The sequence below is a fragment of the Suricata suricatta genome, chromosome 5 (genome assembly GCF_006229205.1).
Source record: "Suricata suricatta isolate VVHF042 chromosome 5, meerkat_22Aug2017_6uvM2_HiC, whole genome shotgun sequence".
NCBI lineage: Eukaryota > Metazoa > Chordata > Mammalia > Carnivora > Herpestidae > Suricata > Suricata suricatta.
Window position 1 is genome coordinate 131,334,295 of NC_043704.1, and position 20,659 is coordinate 131,354,953.

The following is a 20,659-nucleotide window of genomic DNA, read 5'->3' on the forward strand; positions in this document are numbered from 1 at the left end:
CTTAACAAGCTGTTGGAGCTCTTCTTAAAGCTTTCTCTTCAGCATTTTATTTTATTTCAATATAAGAAGAATGCTGAAAATCCCACCCCTTCTACAGACAGGCTGAGTTTGGGGAGGCATCTTAAAGCCTTCTGGACAGAATGACTTATAGAAGCAGAAACAAGTGTCTTAGAAGAAAGAATATGGGGAAAACCCAACCCAACCCAACCCATGCTGTACTTCTGAATTTCCAAAGTGCTCTTGTTAATTTGCCATGATTACAAAATCAATTAACAAATAGGACTTAAAGGACAGAAATCAATGTAAAGGCTGAAACTGATCAGAATCTATCTAACCTCTCCATTACATTCTACACTGAGGTCTGTATTACATGTTAGTAAGCTGTTCCTTAATGTAATTTCACGTAAAACAAACACTCTGTCCCTTACAGAGTATGACTTGGCGGTGGACTGTGCTCTACTCTGTAACATGCTCTACTTTTATGATGGACGTCACAGATCATTGTATTACCCTCCTCCCTCTACCACTCTTCCCCTCATGAACATTTCAGTATTTTAACTTGATGCTCACTTTGCGAGGTAGTATACAACTATTGAATGTTAACCCACACTAAGTACAACTAACTACAAGATGCTACATGACAGTTTTCCTTGTCCTGAGCCTGGTGAAATCAAACTCATCCAACAAAGGTCATTATGGATAGTACTTTCTAGATCAGCCCTCAACTAAACTCATCCTCCCTTGAAGATGACCCTCTCCCTTTGAACTGTTATATGGAGACCACAGAAGGAAAAGAGTGTAAAGTATTCCTCTTGGAACAAGGAACAGCACAATGCCTTTCATAGGACTGGCTATTTACAAACAGGTGTAGAACCAAAAGTAACAAAAGAAAAGTAATTGCAGTGACACTTGTGATTCCAGTTCTACTTGCTGAACGTACCACTAGGATTTAAAGTCAGCGGTTTAAAACAAAGGGACAAGGTAAACATAACATCACTCACCTGCTTTAGAGGCATAGGCTGCCTGGCAGGAGAAGCAAGGGATCAGGAGACAGTGAGGCCACTGCCCAGACCCGTACCCCACCCACTACTAGCCGAGACCCTGGGAGGAGTCAGTTACACTGTTCGCTGTAGTTTCCTCGCTGAAAACTTGCAGTGAGAACCACATAAGACAATGAACATGAAGTGCACAGCACAGTGCCAGGCACTCAATAAAAACAATGAAAGCTATGATCATCTTTGGGTAACACTGAGCACTGATAGAATTTGAGAGCAGATTTGACAGTTTTATAACTTAAAATCCATGATAACCATAGGTAGAGAAAGTATTGTTTCATACTTCTGAAAATCACATATAAATTTAGGTGGATTTTTATCAAACGCTGTATTTTTTAAAAGCAAAGACACACATTTAGGAAAATCTCTCATGCATACTGGATCTCCTATGGGGGGAAAGAGGCTATTTTACTTCTCAGAATAAGAGTACATACACTTATAAATGAAAAGAAAATTGTAAAACCATATTAATGCGCACTTGCTTGCCAGCTTCTAAGGTTATAATAATTAAAGTGATCTGCAATATGTCCAAATTATTATCACTTTTATAGCTTATTGATCACAATGTTTACATTAAATTCAACTCATAAAGTTCATGTAGCCCTTGTTTAATAGAAAAGATTGACTTATATTTACAATATAATGTATGTTTGGCATGAAAAAAAATATTTGACAAATGAAAAATTACTTCGCTTCAACTTCCCTATTATCTTGCTACCAAATCTTTTAATTTTTAGCATGCCAGATTAGAAAAGGGGAAAAAAATAAGAGCTCAGAAGGAGAAGCAGCACTGTAAAAATATGTCGAACCTTTCTCTTTGATGAAAAATGAGACTCTTATTTTAGTGAATATGTTATTGCTTCAATGCTGGGGGGAAAAGCAACCGTCATTAGAAAAACGAATTGCTCAGCTGTTTATAAGCAAAAAGCTCTGGGGGAGTTTCTTAGGACCCCAAAGGCAAGGCATTACAGGGTTATGCAAACGTATGCTGCAGGTGTTTTAGGGGAGACAGGTGGGCAAGCCCCAGCCATGGAAGAGGAGTTTAGTGCGCTGTTAAGTGAAACGCGATAACCTAAATGCATCCAAGTGCAGGATGCTGTGGCATTGGTGAGCTGGAGCCGAAGAGCACACACTCCCCCTAAAATTATCCTGTTAGCGCCAAGCAAACAGAGCTCTTCCCTTCTTGTAGTTTTATAGGAAACAAACACTGCCAATTACTTTTTTTTTTTTTAACTAAAGGTATTTGAAACCTGGAACAAAGAACAGCCTGAAATAGCAATAATTACCCAAAAAAAGATAAGGATGAAGTATTGTTGCCTTTATTTAAACAAATATTCCTAAGGAGACAGTTTGTTGTAATATCCCCTCTTTGGTTGACTAGGCAACATTAGATTTATCATAATTCTCCTAAAGCCTATGATATTTCTATATTAAAATGCTAATTTTGTCTTTTCTTTTGCCTGTAATTAAAGCTGGGGAAATTTGTGATCTGATATTCACTGATTGCTAGAGGGTCCACAAAGGTCTCACTATTTCTGTTTCTTATTGCCACATACTGCCCTCTTCATTAAAATTAGATACAGTAACGCAGTGGATCAAAAAGGCAGACATTATGATCCTAAATGATCACAAAATTCACATTTAAGGAAACATATATAAAAAAAAATAAAATGAGTGGAATTATCTAGATATTGCTGTCAAACCTAGACTTGTATTTTGTTTCCTTCCTTGTCATTTATCCAAGAGTTCATTTTCTCTTTATATTGTTACTGAGATAATACTGATTTTACTACACATATTTATGTATAAATAGTATACTGAACCATATCTTCTTTACCTAAACCACTTTTCCTTTTCTTTCTTTAAAGCAACCCGTATCATGAACTAAATGCCAAATACTTGGTATAAAATAAGCTCTCAAAACATCGTATTTGGAAAAAATAAAACCTAGTTTGATTTTTTTTTTTTGCAATATTACAAATCCAAAATGCATTCAAGTTAACATAGACTCTCATAAAAAAAAAAATCTTTGTAACAAGGTTACAAATTAGATTATTTCAATATTAGAATTAAAATGACCTCTGGTTTTATATATTAATAAAAACTCTGATGTTATTATGAAATATATATTATGAGTCCTAGGTATTACGAGTCTTAGTGCAATTGATAGAAATATTTAGGTAGTTCTAATCTATGCATCTACAGATTAAAACTTAAAAAAAGAGAAAAAATTAAAGGCCTTTTAAAAGTTAAAAGAAAGGAAGCAAAAAATCATTAATTGGGTAAAGACCCAGACAAAACCTCTGAACCCATGCCAGCCTCATTTTACATACTGAGTAAGCCCAATTCCCTAAAGTGACATCCCCATTTACACCCTGGCAAGCCGGGATCTCAGATGGCAGAGAAGCATTTTAAACCACCTGTGCGTTATGCGTGGCTGTAGCTTCACACAATAAATAGACACCAAAAGAGAAATAAAAATTTTTTCCTTTTTTAAAACATATTTACATTTTTGAATTTAGCATGCAGAAAGATGCCACATTAACATGCCCCCCAATACACACACACACACACACACACACACACACACACACACACGCATAGCAAAGTAGTTTAGGTCTACATGTTTTCTTTGCTACTAAAACTGGGCCTTAAAATATTACTTTTAGAAAACTGGCTATTTTTAGCAGTACTGAACTCTTTACCTTTTTCTTTCCTAAATGTAAGCAGAATGGGGGAGAGGTATTACTTCAATGGTTTAAAGAAAGATGGAAACCCATTTGTCTTTGCCCAAGAGTGGTTCCCAACCTTCAATGATATAAAGGAAAAAGGAACGAGGTAATCTTAAATAATGTTCCTAAATATTCCAATTTGCAACTTAGAAGCTAAGATCTCTGAGAGGAGAACCCGGGTTTGAGGAACGTTGCTTCCATCTTCTTTCCCGATCCTCCGCCCTTTCGTTACCCACTTGGAATTGCTGAGGCAGCCAGGGCTAGGATCCTCCCACACGCTGAGGCTGGGTCAAAGGGAGCCTCGTACAGCTACCCTTCTTTGCAATTTTGGGGGTAGTTTCAATGATAAAACATCTTGAAATTGAAAACATTCATTTATTAAATAAATCCACTCTGATGAAGGTCATTCATGGACACTGTATTTTTTGTGCTGCTTTCTGGTATAACAATGAATTATCGGTAATGAACTTTAAAATGTCTAAATGAGGTAAGCAATCAGACAACTGTAAGTAACACCCAGATTAGTTATATTTTCCTGAGTGAGATCCGATTTCTACTTAAGAAAGCATGTCAAGTGAGACCATAGAGACGGTTAAGAGTTCCTATAGATGAACTCTTGCCTTTGTTGATTATTTCACTCAAGATTTCAGGTATCATTATAAAAAAAGAACACCAGTATCAGATGTGAATTTCTCTTAAGAGTAGACCGTGTCATATTTTCTTTTTAATCAGTAACTCTGGATACAGGTCTTAAAAACACACTTCTTCAAATATCCAGTGACAATAACTAGCACATTAGTGGCACGCTGCTCACATGACAGTCTACATCAGGGGTCCTTATCTTTTTTTTGTGCCGTGGAATGTGCTGATTCCTGGTGAAGACTTTGGCCACCTTTTCAGAATAATGCTTTTAAATATATAAAGTACAATAAATGGGGTTATAAAGGAGACCAATTATGCTGAAATACAGTAATCAAAATATTGAACAAATTTATAGCATAGTGAAATGTACTTTTATATTAATGTATTAAATAAGATATGGTGGCTGGTCTAATCATTACTATAATTTAGAAGTAGTGATGAATGTAAATGGCATTTCAAGATCTCTTCATCAACCGTCATGTGATATAAAGTATCTGTGATTGCTATTAGTGAAAATGTTTCAGGTGCCATCTATACTACTGCAGTTTGTGGTCTTAGTCCCTCGCTGAAGGAAATACTAAAATTTAGTAAGGGCTTAGTGAAAATACAGTGGAAAAATAAACTTTACCCATCCAAGTTCTCAGGACCCCCTGAATTCCATCCACACACCACTTGGGGGCTTTTCTCAGAAACCTAAAAGGTGGCTTTGGATAACAGCTTTCCTCTTGGGGAGGCAGAGGCTTATGGATACCACTGAATTAGTTTATTAACTCTTTTCACTGTATAAACGTGTGCAGAGGTAATCGTCACATATAAAAGGACTGCTGTGGCACAGGCAGGGACCAGGTAAGGCAGCCTGGGAGCTAGGAAGAGATGTCCGGAGAGCTGCTGCTGGTGCCAGGCTTTAACCTCTCAGACACTGGACTCCTCTAACCACTGACACCAAAGTACTTCTCTGTTTTAAAAACTGATATAGCTGTGACACTGGATGAAGATCAGCCTGGAGAGAAACACTGTTTGGGAGGAGGGCTGTTCAGAAGTACAGGTTTCGCCCTGGGTAGCATCCAGTACCTTATCTGAATAAACAAGAGGTGAGGCGACGTGGGTGGGGGTGGGGGTGTGGAGGTCAGGGAAATGCCTGATTACAGTGGAGCAAGATGTCTACTTCTGGAGAGCCCACTCTTTCTGTGCTCGCCTCTCTGCCTTCTCTAACTTCCCTATTGGCGTGCAACTGATAGCTCCCAGATTTGTGGAGGGGTGCTCCAAGAGGGGAGCTGTCCACTCACCACTTTTTTTTTTAAAGAGGCAGTTGAACTTTCTTTTAGTCTACAACCAGAAATGCTCCAAACTTAAGGGCTCGTTTTTTTTCTGAAGAATCAAGTCAGTCAGTTGGGGTCCAAGATTCCCCCGGTTGGAACACTGAAGCAGTGAGAAGAAATAGAGGTGCCTACTTTGTTGTGACTCAGAAAGGAGAATGAGAAGGACTTAAGTAATCGCCCATCTAGATTAAGAGGAAGCTCTGAAGGCCATTCCTTCCCCGGTAGTTAATCTATGTAGAAGCACAGAACTCTTAATTCCTGGTAGACACCACATGCACAATACCCTTGAGAGAGATGACTGACTGGAAGAAAAGAAGGGGTGACTGCAAAAGAGCAGAGTATAATTCTCTTTATGTAAATATTTTTTCAAAGAAATAGTTTGCAGAAATTGACAAGCAGATCTTAAAATTCATACGGGAATCCAAGTTACTCAGAATGGCAAAAATTATCCTTAAAAAGATAAACTGAATATATGGACTCATAATTCCTGATTTTAAAGCTTACTACAAAGCTGTAGTAGTCAAGACAGTGTGGTACTAGCATTAAGTACAAACATAGATCAATGGAATAGAACTGAGAGTCCAGAAATAACCCCTCACATTTATGGTTAATTAATTTTTGAACAGGGGCAAGACAATTTCATGGGGGATAGAATAGTCTTTTCAAAAAGCACAATTGGGTATCCACATGCAAAAGAATGAATATGGATCCCTACCTCTCATCACACACAGCATTAACTCAAAGTAGATCATAGACCTAAATGTAAGCGCTAAAACTATCAAACTCATAAAAGAAAACACAGGAGTAAATCCACATGATCTTGGGTTAGGCAATGATTTCTTAGACATGGCACCAAAACTCTCATCATTTGTTGGACCTCATCAACATTACAAACATTTGTGCTTTAAAGGACACCATTAAGAAAGTGAAAAGATCCACAGATGAGAGAAAATACCTGCAGATCATACATCAGAACCTTGAATCCAGAATATATAAAGAACTCCTACAACTCAATAATAAAATGACAACATTAAAAATGGGCAAAGGATCCAAAGAGACATTTCTCTAAAGAACAGGTACAAATGGCCCATAAGCACATGCAAAGATGCTCAACGTAATTAGTCATCAGGGAAATGCAACTAAAATCCAAAATCAGATTCCACTTGATACTCATTAGAATCACTATGATAAAAAAAAAAAAAGAAAAAGAAATAACAAGTGTCAGCAAGGATGTGGAGATTTTGAGCCCTCATACATTTTTGGTGGGAATGTAAAAATGGTGTACCACTTTGCAAAGCAGTTTGGCAGTTTCGTAAAACGTTGAATGTAGAGTCACCATATGACCAAGCTGTTCCCCTGGTAGGTATGTATCCAGGAGACATGAAAATATGTCATCCACACAAACATCTGCCCAGGAAGTGTTCACAGCAGCATTACTCATAGTAACTACAAAGTGGAAACAACCCAAATGATGAATGAATAAACATGTGGTATATCCATGGTAGAATATTATTTGGCAGCAAAATATTGGTACAAGCTACAGCATGGATGGACCTCAAAAACATTATGCTAAATTAAAGAAGCCAGTCACCAAAAAGACACCTCCTGTATGATCCCATTTGCGCAAAATATCTAGAATAGGAAAATCCATAGGAACAGTAATTAGATTAGTGGGTGGATAGGATAGAATGAGGGGAGCTTCAGGTGAGGGGGAGAAAAGTGGAGAATGACAGCTAATGAGTACAAAAGTTCTTTTGGGGATGATGAAAAGGTTCTAAAATCAGATTATGGTGATGGTTGTACATCTCTGTAAATAATACTAAAAACCATCCAGCTGTATGCTTTAATGAGTGGACTTATTGTATGTAAATTGTATCTTAATCACACTGTTAAAAACAAGAAATATGATATGTGCTGGTGAGTGCATACATACACACACACACACTTTTCTGTTTCCTATGAGAAAGGAACTGATGCAGGCAGAGGAGGCTGGATAGGAACTTCGCTTTTTTACTTTGTATTTTTTCATACTTTTGTAATTTCCTTAACATGTGTCATAGTACTCCACTCCCATCCACCTATTAATGGGGGTTATCTCCACGACAGGTTTATGTACAGGGACTATTCTGATTTCCTCTTTATACTTCTCTGCACTAAACTAAAAATAAAACCTATCTCTTTAATGCTACTTAAAATACAAGAAAGTATTTTGTATCTTTCTTAGTTTAGGTTTTGTACTCATAACACACATATATCATTGGTTAAATAATATGCAGAACATTTTACAATTCTGGCTGAAGCTGTCATTCTTTTACCAAAAGTCTATCATATAGTGTTGTGCTTACTGTTTTTAGTGAGTCATTTTGACCTCTGGTAGGACTGGTTCTTTCCACACAGGCCTTTGAAGATCTGGGAATTCAGATAAGGCTGACTTTTAAAAGTCATCTGGAAGCCTTCAATGGCATCAACTATAGGATTTCTCTATAACACACATACACAAACACACAAACACACACACACACACACACCACTCACACACACACTCACATGTGTAATCTTACAGATCTGGCAAACTCCTTGTGAGCACACCCTCAATTTCAATCCTCTGTCCAATCTTTTTTTTTTTTTTTTAACATTTATTTATTGTTGAGAGACAGAGAGAGACAGGGGAGGGCCAGAGAGAGGGAGACAGAATCTGAAGCAGGCTCCAGGCTCTGAGCTGTCAGCACAAAGCCTGACATGGGGCTCAAACCCACGAACGGTGAGATCATGACCTGAGCCGAAGTCGGATGCTTAACCAACTGAGCCATCCAGGCTCCTCTCTGTCCAACCCTTTTTACGTTAATCTTTCCACTATCACCTCTCAGCACAAAAAGCCCTAAACCTCCATCTCTGGTATCAACATTTCAGACTGGGCTGAGCAAGTTCTATCAGTATGCCTCCTCTAGGACTCCTGTGACAAAACCATACTGCTGTGTGATCATGACTCTCCCTGTAGTTCAGGGATGTCCTATTTTTTGCCTTGAGTTTTCCAAGTCTCTAATCTGGTTTTCTAGTTATCCATACATATAATGTCACCAGAATCACCTTTCTAAAATTTAAACCAAAATTTTTTTTTCTTTACTACCTTCCTTGGTTCTGACTCAGGTCTCTAATGCAAATCAAATAAAATTCCCATTTCTTAACATGGCACTCAAGGACCTTCATAATCTGGGCCCTAAAATACTTCTCATATTACCTTCTATATATGCTACCTTCTACTCACAACTAACTATGGACATTCCCCACATCTCCAGACTTCAGGTAAGCTGTCCCCTCAGGTTAGACTTGTTTACTCACTTGTTCTCTGTTTCTGAAATCCTTCTCATTCTCAGTTCCAGTACTACCTCCTAATGAAGCCTTTTGTGAATTTCTACTGTACTCCAGTATCTCCATTATGACAGCATGCTAATTGTAAGTTACTTCTGCATCTATTTCATCTTGTTTTGCATTATGGTTAGTTGTGAGCATGTCTACCTTCCATGCAGAGTGTATGCTCACTGAGGGCGGAGCCCAGGTCCAGATCACCAATTGTCTAGTATCTGCCTCCAGCAAAGTGTCCCATTCCTGGTCTGCGCTGAATGACTGCCCCTGGATAGGTAAACCAGAGTTTACCAGAGTCTGGCCTTTAAAGAAATAGCTGCAGAAGTGATAGGATATTATATATAGAAAACCATAAAGACTCCACCAAAGGCTACTAGAACTGATAAATGTATTCGGTAAGGTTGCAGGATACAAAAACAACATACAAAAATCTGTTGCCTTTTTATACACTAATGATGAAGCAACAGAAAGAAAAATGAAGAAAATAATCCCATTTACAACTGCACCAAAAACGATAAAACACTTAGGAATAAACGTAGCCGAGGAGATGAAAGACCTGTACTCTGAAAACTATAAAACCTTGATGAAAGAAACTGAAGACGGTATAAACAAATGGAAAGACAGTCCATGCTCATGAATTGGGAGGCCACATATTAAAATGTCCACACTACCCAAAGCAATCTACGGGTTTAACGCGGTCCCCATCAAAATACCAACAGGAGTTTACACAGAGCTAGAACAAATAATCTTAAAATTTGCCTGGAACCACAACAGACCCTGAATAGCCAAAGCAATCTTGAAAAAGAACAAAACTGGAGCTATCACAACCCTAGATTTCAAGATCTACTGCAAAGCTATACTAATCAAAACAGTATGGTACTGGCACAAAAATAGACACACAGATCAACAGAATAGGAATAGAGAGCCCAGAAATAAATCCCTGAAGGAGTTTAGATTAGAGGAGGAGAAAATCAGATAGGTACATACATCAATGTAGGCCTGAATCTGTGCTGAATGTTTAGAAAAGGAGGATGAGGCACCTGGGTGGCTCAGTGGGTTAAGTATATGACTTCGGCCAGGTCATGATCTCACAAGTCTGTGGGTTCGAGCCCCGAGTCGGGCTCTGCACTGACAGCTAGCTCAGAACCTGGAGCCGGCTTCAGATTCTGTGTCTCCCTCTCTCTCTGCCTCTCCCGGGCTCACTCTGTCTCTCTCTCTCAAAATAAAGACATTAAAAAATGTTTAAAAAATAAGAAAAGGAGGCATATGGTGCCATGAAAGTGCACAATAGGGAGATATGATTTCTTCAGGGAGATCAGGGGAGGACTGTGAGCAAAGAATGAACTTAACTGATTTTGTCTTTCTTAGAGCTCTCATCAGCTATTAAAATGTTACTTTTCCTAGACTGTACTATTTAATGACTAATGATTTCTAGAACCTTCATACTTTATCTGTATATAGGTTACACAGAAAGCAATAGACAATTTAAAAAAATCAACAAATAATATGCTATCCCATTAAATTATTTGGGAAAATTTTCTACATAAATGACACCGTTGAAAATTAAGATGTTTAGGAATAACCTTGTGAGGCCCCACTTAAACACTAAATTTAAAGAAAACCCCCACAGCTTAAATATGCCATAAATAGACTCAAGTCTACTTAGTCTTGCTTCTTTCTCTTGGAGAAAGTACACACAGCATGAAGTATCCTTTACTGGGTGCCAGATCCTACTGGGCCCTTTACAAACACTATCCCATAATCAGAGAATTTTCACAACAAATGTATCACCATTTTACAGGTAAGAAAACAGGTTCAGAAGGGTACGGAGTGATCTCCCTCAAAGTCATGGAGATAGTAACTGAGGAACTGAGTCCATTTCTATCTTCAAATCTCTCCTGGCTACATATACCAGGAGAGTGGCTGTTGCCATTTATGTAAGGGTTCGTGAAAGTCTGAAGAACATTCTTAATTCTCAGACTTCTTTTTGGGCTAAATAATGTCAGATTCAAGTACACAGGTTTGATCATTTTTTCCCCTAGCTTTATTTTTTCTTCTAAATAATCAGCTTATATATCTCCAAATAATATTTCATAATGTTTCACATCTCAAAATGTAGAATGAAAAATTGGACTTGTTACTTTAGTAAGGATCTAGTTGAAAGATGCCACATTATCTATGCATTTGAAAAGAATTATCCCTTTGTTATCAATAGCACGGTGTTACTGATTTATTTTCATCTCTAGGTTCCATACTATCTCTGCTTCTCCCTTTTTATTTCTTAATCATCTAGTCTTTTTGCTTGTCTTTTACATTTTTCATGGCACTGTTTCAATATGAAAGGACACTTTTATTTCCCCTTCAATGTACACTCTAAAAACAGCAACAATTTTCAACAGTATTAATCAGTTTTAATTTTGGTTGATCTCTTTACAGCATTTGTCACTATTTCTTGGGATTATTTATCCTTAGGCCACTGTAATTCTGTCTTCTCATGGCTTTCCCACATCTCCATATGCTTCTTCCCCTTGCCACTATTATGATATCTTACGTTTCCCTTCCCAGGTCCCCAGCATATCATTCCTTGAGACCACCTACATCTCTCAACTACAATTAATGTCCATATTTCAAGACTTCTAAATCTCTATCGCTGGTTCCAAGCTTTCCTTTAAACACTAGACACATATTCCCAATTGCCTTCTGGACATCCCCACCTGGATATCCCACAATCTACTCAAAATCAACTTATTAGCTAACCTTCTTATATCTAGCTACCCTTGCAAACTTGCTAATTCATACATTTTCCCACCAACTCAATCAATAGGTGGATATCTGGGAAATAACAACGAATTGCTCATCACCCATAGCTAATTATTCACTAATCCTTGTTGATACTCTTTTAAATATTCTTTCAAGTTACCGTCTACATTTCCTTTTTTCAAGAAGCTCATAGTTAAATCTTATTTTAAATAAAAAAGGGAAAGAAGGAGAGAAAACAGGAGAAGGAAACAGGATCCTTTACTATCTATATTCCATTGTTTGCTTTTTTCCAAAAGGAATGGTTGGCAGAAAATGACAATAATTTTAATAAGAATATTCTCACACACACACACACACTAAATCCTTCAATGAAATTCTTTAGGGCATCAAATTGTATTACCTCTGCCATAAGGAAACCTCTTCTCCCTTGTTTAATCAGAGGTCAGTTTCTTTTGAATGAGTAAGTCCTAAATATATCTTGAAATTTAGTTTTTGTTCAGTGTTGTTTCCTATGTAGTTGATTAGTTTCTAGAACTCAAATGGAGGAAAGTTCAAATGAGAAAGCTTACACAAGATTTTATCAATTAAGTAAATTAAGTAGTTGATCTCAAATTGATAGCTGATATTCTTGCCAGTGGGTCCTCTCCTAAGTGGAATATTCAATAGAAACATTCCATTATAACTTTTCTGAGAAAATCTGGTGGGATTTCATCATATACTAGCTGAAAAGATGAGGCTAAAGGGTTTATCTCTTTCCTGGCTTTATGAAAACAACTCCAACCATTCCTGTCATTCTGCCTTGTTCAAATTTTCCTATTTGATGCTATTCCTCCAAGACAGCTCAAGCCATGCAAGCACCATACGACGTTTACTTTAAGTGAAATAATTTGAAATACTCTGATTTTATTGTTGTTACAGAAAGAAAGAGAGAAGTGATGAATAAGGCACTTGTACTGCAACACGAACTTCAAGAAAAGGCCAGAAAGAATAAAATCACTAACAACCCCAACTTATAACGTGATGATGGTCAGACGCAGGGCTGACACTTTTGCGAAACATCTTATGGCTCTCAACTTCATCAATTCGTATCTCTTCAACACATTTTCAGTAAACACTAAGAGGATCAACTTGAAGGGGCTGTCAAAAAGCAAATAATGACAATGTGAAGAGAAAAACCTAGAGCCTAACTCTTGATTTACTGAAGCAACCACACAGGAAAAAGATGTTAGTGTCAGTATCCCTGAAATGGTAGGTGAGGCGACAATTATTTCCAATTTTCCTTCTCAGAAATCAAGTTTATTAATGATTGGAAGTAATTCTGAGGTGCACCCAAGAACCATGAGAAAGTCAAACTGTAAAATTAATACAAAGTACCTCTGAACAGAGAGGTATGCAGCAAAGCCTTCCTCAAAGAGACTAGGTGGGTTTCAGGCTAACAAGATCTGACTATATCCCTTACATGTTTAATATAATATCAAAAGCAAAAAGATGTAAGTCAAAAAGGGCCTGCCAAGGAAGCAGAGAAAAGTAGTCAAAGAGGCACATATGGGCAGAGCCAGTGGGAGAGGGAGGCTGTTAGTGGCTAATGGGCCTATGCTTTCCAGGACCACAGGAAGAGTCTCCTTACTGCGGAGTAGGTATGCTAGGCTCTCACTGCCTGGTTTCACTAAATTTGTCTGCCCATCTGCATCCATCTGACACCAGGCCCTCCAGGGAGCTCTGTGATTCTGACTGAGTTTGCCATGTAGGTCTATAGTATGTTGGCCATATATAGGTCAATCAACTTGTCTCCGCCCCCCGGCCCCCCCATAAGTGATCAGATAATGACATAGCATCCCTGTGAGTCTGCCACCAGGAAGTGAATGGGGTGGTCCATGGGGCATGAGGATGTCACTCTTACATATGTCCTATGATAGAGAAAGGACCATGTTGGCTCCACAAAGTAGCCTTTTGAGCTCAGATTTGGGAGTCTGTCTCTGAGAGATGGCCTGGTTTTTCTGAAAGTGCTGACAAAATCAGATTTCTCAGACTGTGAGATTTAAGGTCACAAGCTTCCCATGGTGATTTTCGCTTTTCACTTAGAGAGGGCCCTTTCAAAGAGCAGAAGAGGTAAAGCAACCAGAAGCACTTCTAGTTTAGAGAGAGCCACTGGAGGCTAACCTGCTTCCTCCTCTTCCTGGGCACGTGGCTCAATTACATTTTCTTAAGTCGTATGTGGTTAGAGATAGCCAAAGGACTGCGTTCCAACCAAGGGAATATGAGTAAAAGTGGTGTATGCCACCTGGAGTCCCAAGGACTATCTTTTCTGCTAGTTTTCTCATCCTGTTGGAGATGTCAATGTCCTGGGCAACCCTGGAAGTTTGAAGGTGAAAACGGCAAAGGCTAGCAGAAGTCCAAAAAAACCTGTGTGACGAAGAGACACTCCCACTCCTGCCTTACAACGGATTGTCACTTGTGTGAAACTAAGAACATCTACTATGATAAGCCACAGAAACATAAGGGTTCACTTGTTACAGCAGCTGGTCAACCCTAATACACTATAACAATGAAACTGAATGAGCATTGTAGTATGCACACATTCTATTTTCAAGAAGAAAATTGCCCAAGGTCACTTCCTTTTTTCAGCTACTTATTTATTCATATTCATATACTCTTATATTTGCTTTCTCTCTCCCTTCTTCAGCATTTCACACAGTCACTCTTAACCCTTTGAACTGGCTCTCTCAACTGGTTTGCTTTTATTTTTTATCTTATTGTCTTCCATCAAAATGGTAGCCATTATAGCCACATGGTTAAGGAAATAAGTCAAAGATGATTTTCATTACAGAAATGCAAATCATATAATTTTTATATATTTCCCCCATCACTTTCACTGGGTATTTCACTTCAGGAACCTGGAGGCTACACTTGGCAAACTAATTAATAACAGTCCAAATTTCAAATTCAGTATTCAGACCATGGATAAATGTGAAATCAAAAGTAAAAAACTATCCTTGAAAGATAATCAAGTTGAAGTGCATTGTTCTCTGTTTACTACACAAGATCAAACAGCTCATCTTAACTTTCCCAGGGACCACCGAGGAAGTGGGGGAAATTGTGAGTGTGGAAGTAGTGAGCAAGTTCTGTCCCATGAGTCTGCAAGGATACCAAGACCAAGGAGTAAGCTGTCGGATGACTCTAGATTGGGAGTGGGAGCCTGGAGACTGGTCTTGGCTATGCCACTGAATTTTGGATGACACTGGGTATTTCGTCTCACCCTCATCAAAGGCTCGGGAGGAAATGAAGGTATAATTATATGATCTCTAGAGTCTCCTCTACCTCTAAAGAAATCGCAAAATGCATCATATCCCTACAGCAATATTGTAAAGGCCTTTGTAGTCATTAGCACCATTTACAAAAAGTACATAATGAGTCTAAGAGATAAGAGCACAGCAGGAGGACTGGGCTGGAATGGGTATACTTCTCAGTGAAAAGTCAATGGTCTAGAAGGTATTAAGTCACCAGTTTAATTAGAGGAATTCAGGAGAACGCACTCATTTATATGAATAAAGGTAAGACCTATCTTCCCACGTTGCCCCTGCTAATGGGTGTGTCTCTGCAGACTATAAAATTGTGTGTGTGCTGGGAGCCAGACTTAGGGCTCTCATTCTGGCAAAGCACTCTAGTCAACCAATGAGCCACCCAGGCTCAATCGGTTGAGTGTCTGATCTTGATTTTGGCTCAGGTGATGATCTTGTGGTTCATGAGTTCAAGTCCCATGTCGGGCTCTGTGCTGGCAGCATGGAGCCTGCTTGGGATTCTCTGTCTCCTTCTCTCTCTCTCCCTCTCTCTCTCTCTCTCTCTCTCTCTCTCTCAAAAATAAAGAAATATTGGGGGAAAAAAAAAGAATCAGCTGGGTCAGTTTTCAGGAACTACTGGTCTACACCAGAATCCTTCCACTTTGATTAGTCCTTTACTAGTTACAATGGGTGTGTGTGTGTGCTTGTAATCTCAATATGTGCATATTTACTTATTTATTAGCCATCTGTAAGTACCACTTGTATTAATCTCTTACGCACATTTGAAAATATATGTATGCACAAGAGAATTTTTAAATGAGATAGAGATGAAATACATTATGTTTAATTTTCATAATAGTTTACTTATAATGGTAATTTTTGCTCTTCCTAAAAATATATGGTTAGCATATATTGATGGGATTGAACATGCTTCTTTTTGAAAATCTTGGTTAAATGCTTTGTGACAGTTCTGGTCAGTGACCTTCCAGAAAAAAAAACTACCTTACAAAGAGACATAGGTCTGAATGGAAGAAAGGTACTATTGGCTTCCCTCGCTGAAGTATGGGATTCATTGCGCAATTCATCAGTTATGTCAAGATTTTTGTTAAAATAAATTTCTATCTTCCTCAATATTAATCAGTTTGTACTAGGCATCTCCAGAGAAACAGAACCAATAGGATAGATACAGGTGGGTCAGAGATTTGTTATGTGAATTGGCTCATATGTTTGTGGAGGCTGAGATATGCTGAAGTCTGCCATGGGCGGCTGGAGAACCAAGAAGCCAGTGGTAAATAATTCAGAAGTCCAAGTTCCAAGGTCTGAGAACTGGGGCGTGATGGGTGAGGGTGGAAAGAGGAAAGTGTAGGTAGATGAGTTGGGGGGAGGTCGGGGGAAGACTGGGTGACATGTCGGTAAGTTCTGGAATCTCAACACCCAAGAACCAGGAGCTCAGCTGTCCCAGGGCAGGAGAAGACAGATGTCCCTGCCCAGGAGTCTGCCCCTTCCTCCACCTGTTAGCTCTGGTTGGGCTCTCAAGGGACTGGTGATGCCTGTCTACATTGGTGACAGAAAAATCTTCTTTAGTCAGTCTACTGATTCAAATGCTAACCTCTTCCAGAAATACCATCACAGACACACTCAGAAATAATGTTTTACAGCTATTGGGGTGTTCCTCAGCCCAGTCAAGATGACATAAAATTAACCATCATACAGCTCTTAAAATTTAATTGGAGGATTTTAAAAAAGATTCAAACCTGACTTCATCTCTTCATTTGAGGTATTAGTAACCAAGTTAGAAAATTCTGCTCCCACAACTTTTTACTGTACCTTGAGAGTTTTAAATAAGTGATATGCTTAAACTGTCTTGGCAAGAATACCACAAATGGATGAAACATTTCCAAATACTCAAATTTAAAATGTTCTAGCATGAATTTCTTTGAAAAAGCTCCCATTTTCTCTCATTATTAAAACGTCACCATTACCTTGAATCTTAATATGAAGAGACAAATTATATTTACTTTATCAAAAATATTGGGGCACCTGGGTGGCTCAGTCGGTTAAGCCTCCGACTTCGGCCCAGGTCACGATCTCACATTCGTGGGTTCAAGCCCCACATCGGGCTCTGTGCTGACAGCTCAGAGCCTGGAGCCTGCTTCCGATTCTGTGTCTCCCTCTCTCTCTGCTCCTGCCCGCTCATGCTATGTCTCTGTTTCAAAAATAAATAAAACATTTAAAAAATTTTAAAAAAATATTTGCATGGTAACGTATTATGGACAGTTACTTGTCACAACAGAGGTAAGCAAATTTAAGGTAGGCTTATTTTTTTTCAAAAAGAAATTACATTTGGCCACTCTTTTAACTGCATTAGTAGAGGATATCTAGTGAACCCACAGCAGATGCCCATGGCCCCTGACATCTCTTTGGTATTGTACATATGTCATTATTGAATATAACACCGCCCATAAATCCCCCTTAATTGGGCATATGGAAATGGCAATGAGGTACAAGGTGGTGGAAGCAAAGAGAGAGAAGAGTAGGCCATTGTCAATGCCTTTGTGTGGAAAAGTCCCTGCTTCCTTCAGGAGACCTCAGAGGTGATACATGACTGGGAGGCACTTAGGCCTTTGAAGTCAAGAATATTAATTTGTACGTTAAACAGTAAAATTCACTTTTTCTTAATTTAAAACATTTTAATGTATTTTTTAAATATTTATTTAGAAAGAGAGGGAATGCAAGCAAGGGAGGGGCAGACAGAGAGGGAGAGAATCCTAAGCAGGTTCTCCACTGTCAGCACAGAGCCCGACATGGGGCTTGAACCCATGACTCCAAGATCAAAATCTGAGCTGAAATTAAGAGTCAGATGCTTAACCGACTGAGCCCCCCAAGTGCCCCTCCATCGCCTTTTTCTTTTGCAGAAAGAGGAATATAAATAAAGTTTCATTCGTTTCCTCCTACACTCCATGGGGTTCTCTTTGGGTAGCCACTGCATACGCACATATTGCACTTTGGAGACCACCAGTTTAGAGCCAGTCTTCTGTGCTTAAATGTTTGGCTTTCAGTTTGTGTCATTACTTTTTTCTCAATCTGGTGTCTGTTTCTTACGGTGCTGTCCACAGCTGACCTGTTTCGCAGTTACAAATGCAGAGTTCTGGATCCTACTGCAGAGCCATCTACAGCAGAATGTCTGGGAATCTGCATTTGTAACGAGGTCCGCCACGTTCCTCTTTGGCCCATCATACTTTAACACCCACTGCATTAGACTGCAAGCTTTGGACTGAGGGGACCAGGTCTCCCTAATTCATTCTAGCCCCAGGACCGGAAACAGGAGGCAATAAGCACTTGCTAAACTGAACTCTACTCAGGAGCGTAATTTCTTCTCTGGTAGAGTGCTCAAGGATTTGGTTGGAGGTAATTAGTCACCAGATGTTCATTCACTCTTTCATCCCTTCATTCATCATTCATCCACCTTTTCTTGTAGGTATTTGGGTAACAGAATATAAAACAGACGAAACACACTTCTGTCATGGAGTTGATAGATTAGCAGGGGAGACAGAAGATCAAAAATAACATAACAGTTAAATAATCAACTATGACAGAAGGTGATAATTGCTATGGAAAAGAAAAGGAGGGCAGGGCAAGGGGAACAGGAGTGCTGGTGTAGCGGGAGGTGGGGATGGGACAGTCCTAGGCCGATCAGGGTAAATCCCACTGAGAGCACTGGACCTTAGCAAAGACTTAAGGAGGTGAGAGAATCAACCAAGTGCATATTCCTTTCACTTGCCACAAAGCCTGTTCATCCTTTACATGATTCAACCAAGAGTCCTGAGGCATTTTAGATGCTATTGGTACCCAGCAGGAGCTCAGCGAATTTTGGCTAAATGAATACAAATACATATTGGAGGAAAGAAACGTGAAGAAATCAAACTATGAAATTCCTCTTTGAAACCGGGAAAAACAACCAAGTAAATAAAGAGCTACTCCCAATCATGTGAAGATCTCTGGAAAACACCATTAACAGTAGATGAGGACTTACTCACATATCAAATGCTACAGTGAGACCCCCACACACAGCCCAACTGGCCTCCCATGGAGGAGCCTGGAGGAGCTGCAGGCCAGCGGAGCATGCGCAGTGGCGGCCCCTGGCTCACCTGAGGGGCACCGCCGCTTCCGTGCACCCACAAACCTGCCTTCCATTTCCCACTCTGGTCATCACACAAATGATGACACATACTTAAAAATCCTCTGTGAAAAAAACCTTCTGTGATTTTGTTTTGTTTTTGGAACAGATATAACTTCTTTTCTATTTAAATAAAACAAAGTTAATTGATTATGGTTTTGCAGTTTACTACTTGAATGTATTGACTTTTATTCCTATAAAATCAGTATATTTAATAATGTTTTTAAAATTACATGTATTTATTTTTGAGAAAAAGAACGAGTAGGAGAGGGACAGAGAAAGAAAGGAAGACACAGAATCTGAAGCAGGCTCCAGGCTCTGAGCTGTCAGCACAGAGTCCAAAATAGGGCTCAAACTCACAAGCCATGAGATCATGACGTGAGCCAAAGTCGATATTCAACCGACTGAGACACCCAGGAGCACCAATACATTTTATAATTTTAATTAGCAATAATATATTTGCTGAGTTAATATACTTAAGGGGCAAATAAAATATTTACTGTTAACTACTTTTATTAAAGAGAATTCTTCTTTTCTTATTTTGTCAGTTTTAAGTTTATACTCTTTTTGTCAGACTCTCTGATCCAGAACTTTGAATTGTATTGTAGCAATAAGACAATTTAGATACAACTCAAAGTAGTGTCTTTTCTTTGTGAATAAGCTACTTCATATACAATAAGGAGACTAAATGATTAGATTCTGACAACACTTAGAGCTGCAAATGACTTTTAGAGATTATAGGCTAATTAAAGCCTCACCGGTCACCTATCCCTTTTTAAAAAACAATTAATGAACCTGAATCTAGAGCAGCAAAATGTTAAAAACGATTTCTCACGGGGTTAAACGGCAGGTCTGCAGTGAGGCAGGGCAGACACTTCGCTCCCTGGCCTCAGGGATACTGCACAGACACATCGCTGCCGCGCTCCGATGCCCCGATGCTCTTACACCTGGGGCCTCACAGTGCCTTTCTAAACATACACGTACAGGATTAATAGTTGATAAAGCTTGAGTAATCTATTTAAAATAAATACCACCCTCCCCTAAGAAGCCCAGATTTGCCTTACTTGTAAGATATCAAAGAAAAATCAGGGGGATGGTTTGTAGGTTTTCTTTATTGTTAATCAGAACAGAATTAACCATGGATTCTATTCTCTTAACTTCAGTTATTTGAGGAAAAGTAAATCACCACAACTGGTTGTTTCGGAGAAGAAACGTTTTCCTCTAAAACACGCCGAGCGATCTTTGCCACAAGGCTTCACAGCTCTCCTCAGGCACCCAAAATGAAAATCACTCAGCTTCCCAAGAATGACTTTAAAGATTGAAACAAAGACTT

At 38.9% G+C, this 20,659-nt stretch overlaps 1 protein-coding gene and 1 long non-coding RNA gene across 3 annotated transcripts in view; one reads left to right on the forward strand and one right to left on the reverse strand.

The window, feature by feature from the left end:
* TBC1D5 (TBC1 domain family member 5) overlaps positions 1-20,659 on the reverse strand; it is a 486,227-nt gene that overhangs the window by 88,631 nt on the left and 376,937 nt on the right. The window lies entirely within an intron of this gene.
* The window catches only part of LOC115292312, a 40,746-nt gene that overhangs the window by 9,321 nt on the left and 10,766 nt on the right, over positions 1-20,659 (forward strand). The window contains exons 2-4 of the long non-coding RNA XR_003908924.1: positions 9,123-9,201; positions 12,790-13,119; positions 14,942-15,156. This is a non-coding gene — a long non-coding RNA (uncharacterized LOC115292312). The remainder of the gene's footprint in view (positions 1-9,122; positions 9,202-12,789; positions 13,120-14,941; positions 15,157-20,659) is intronic.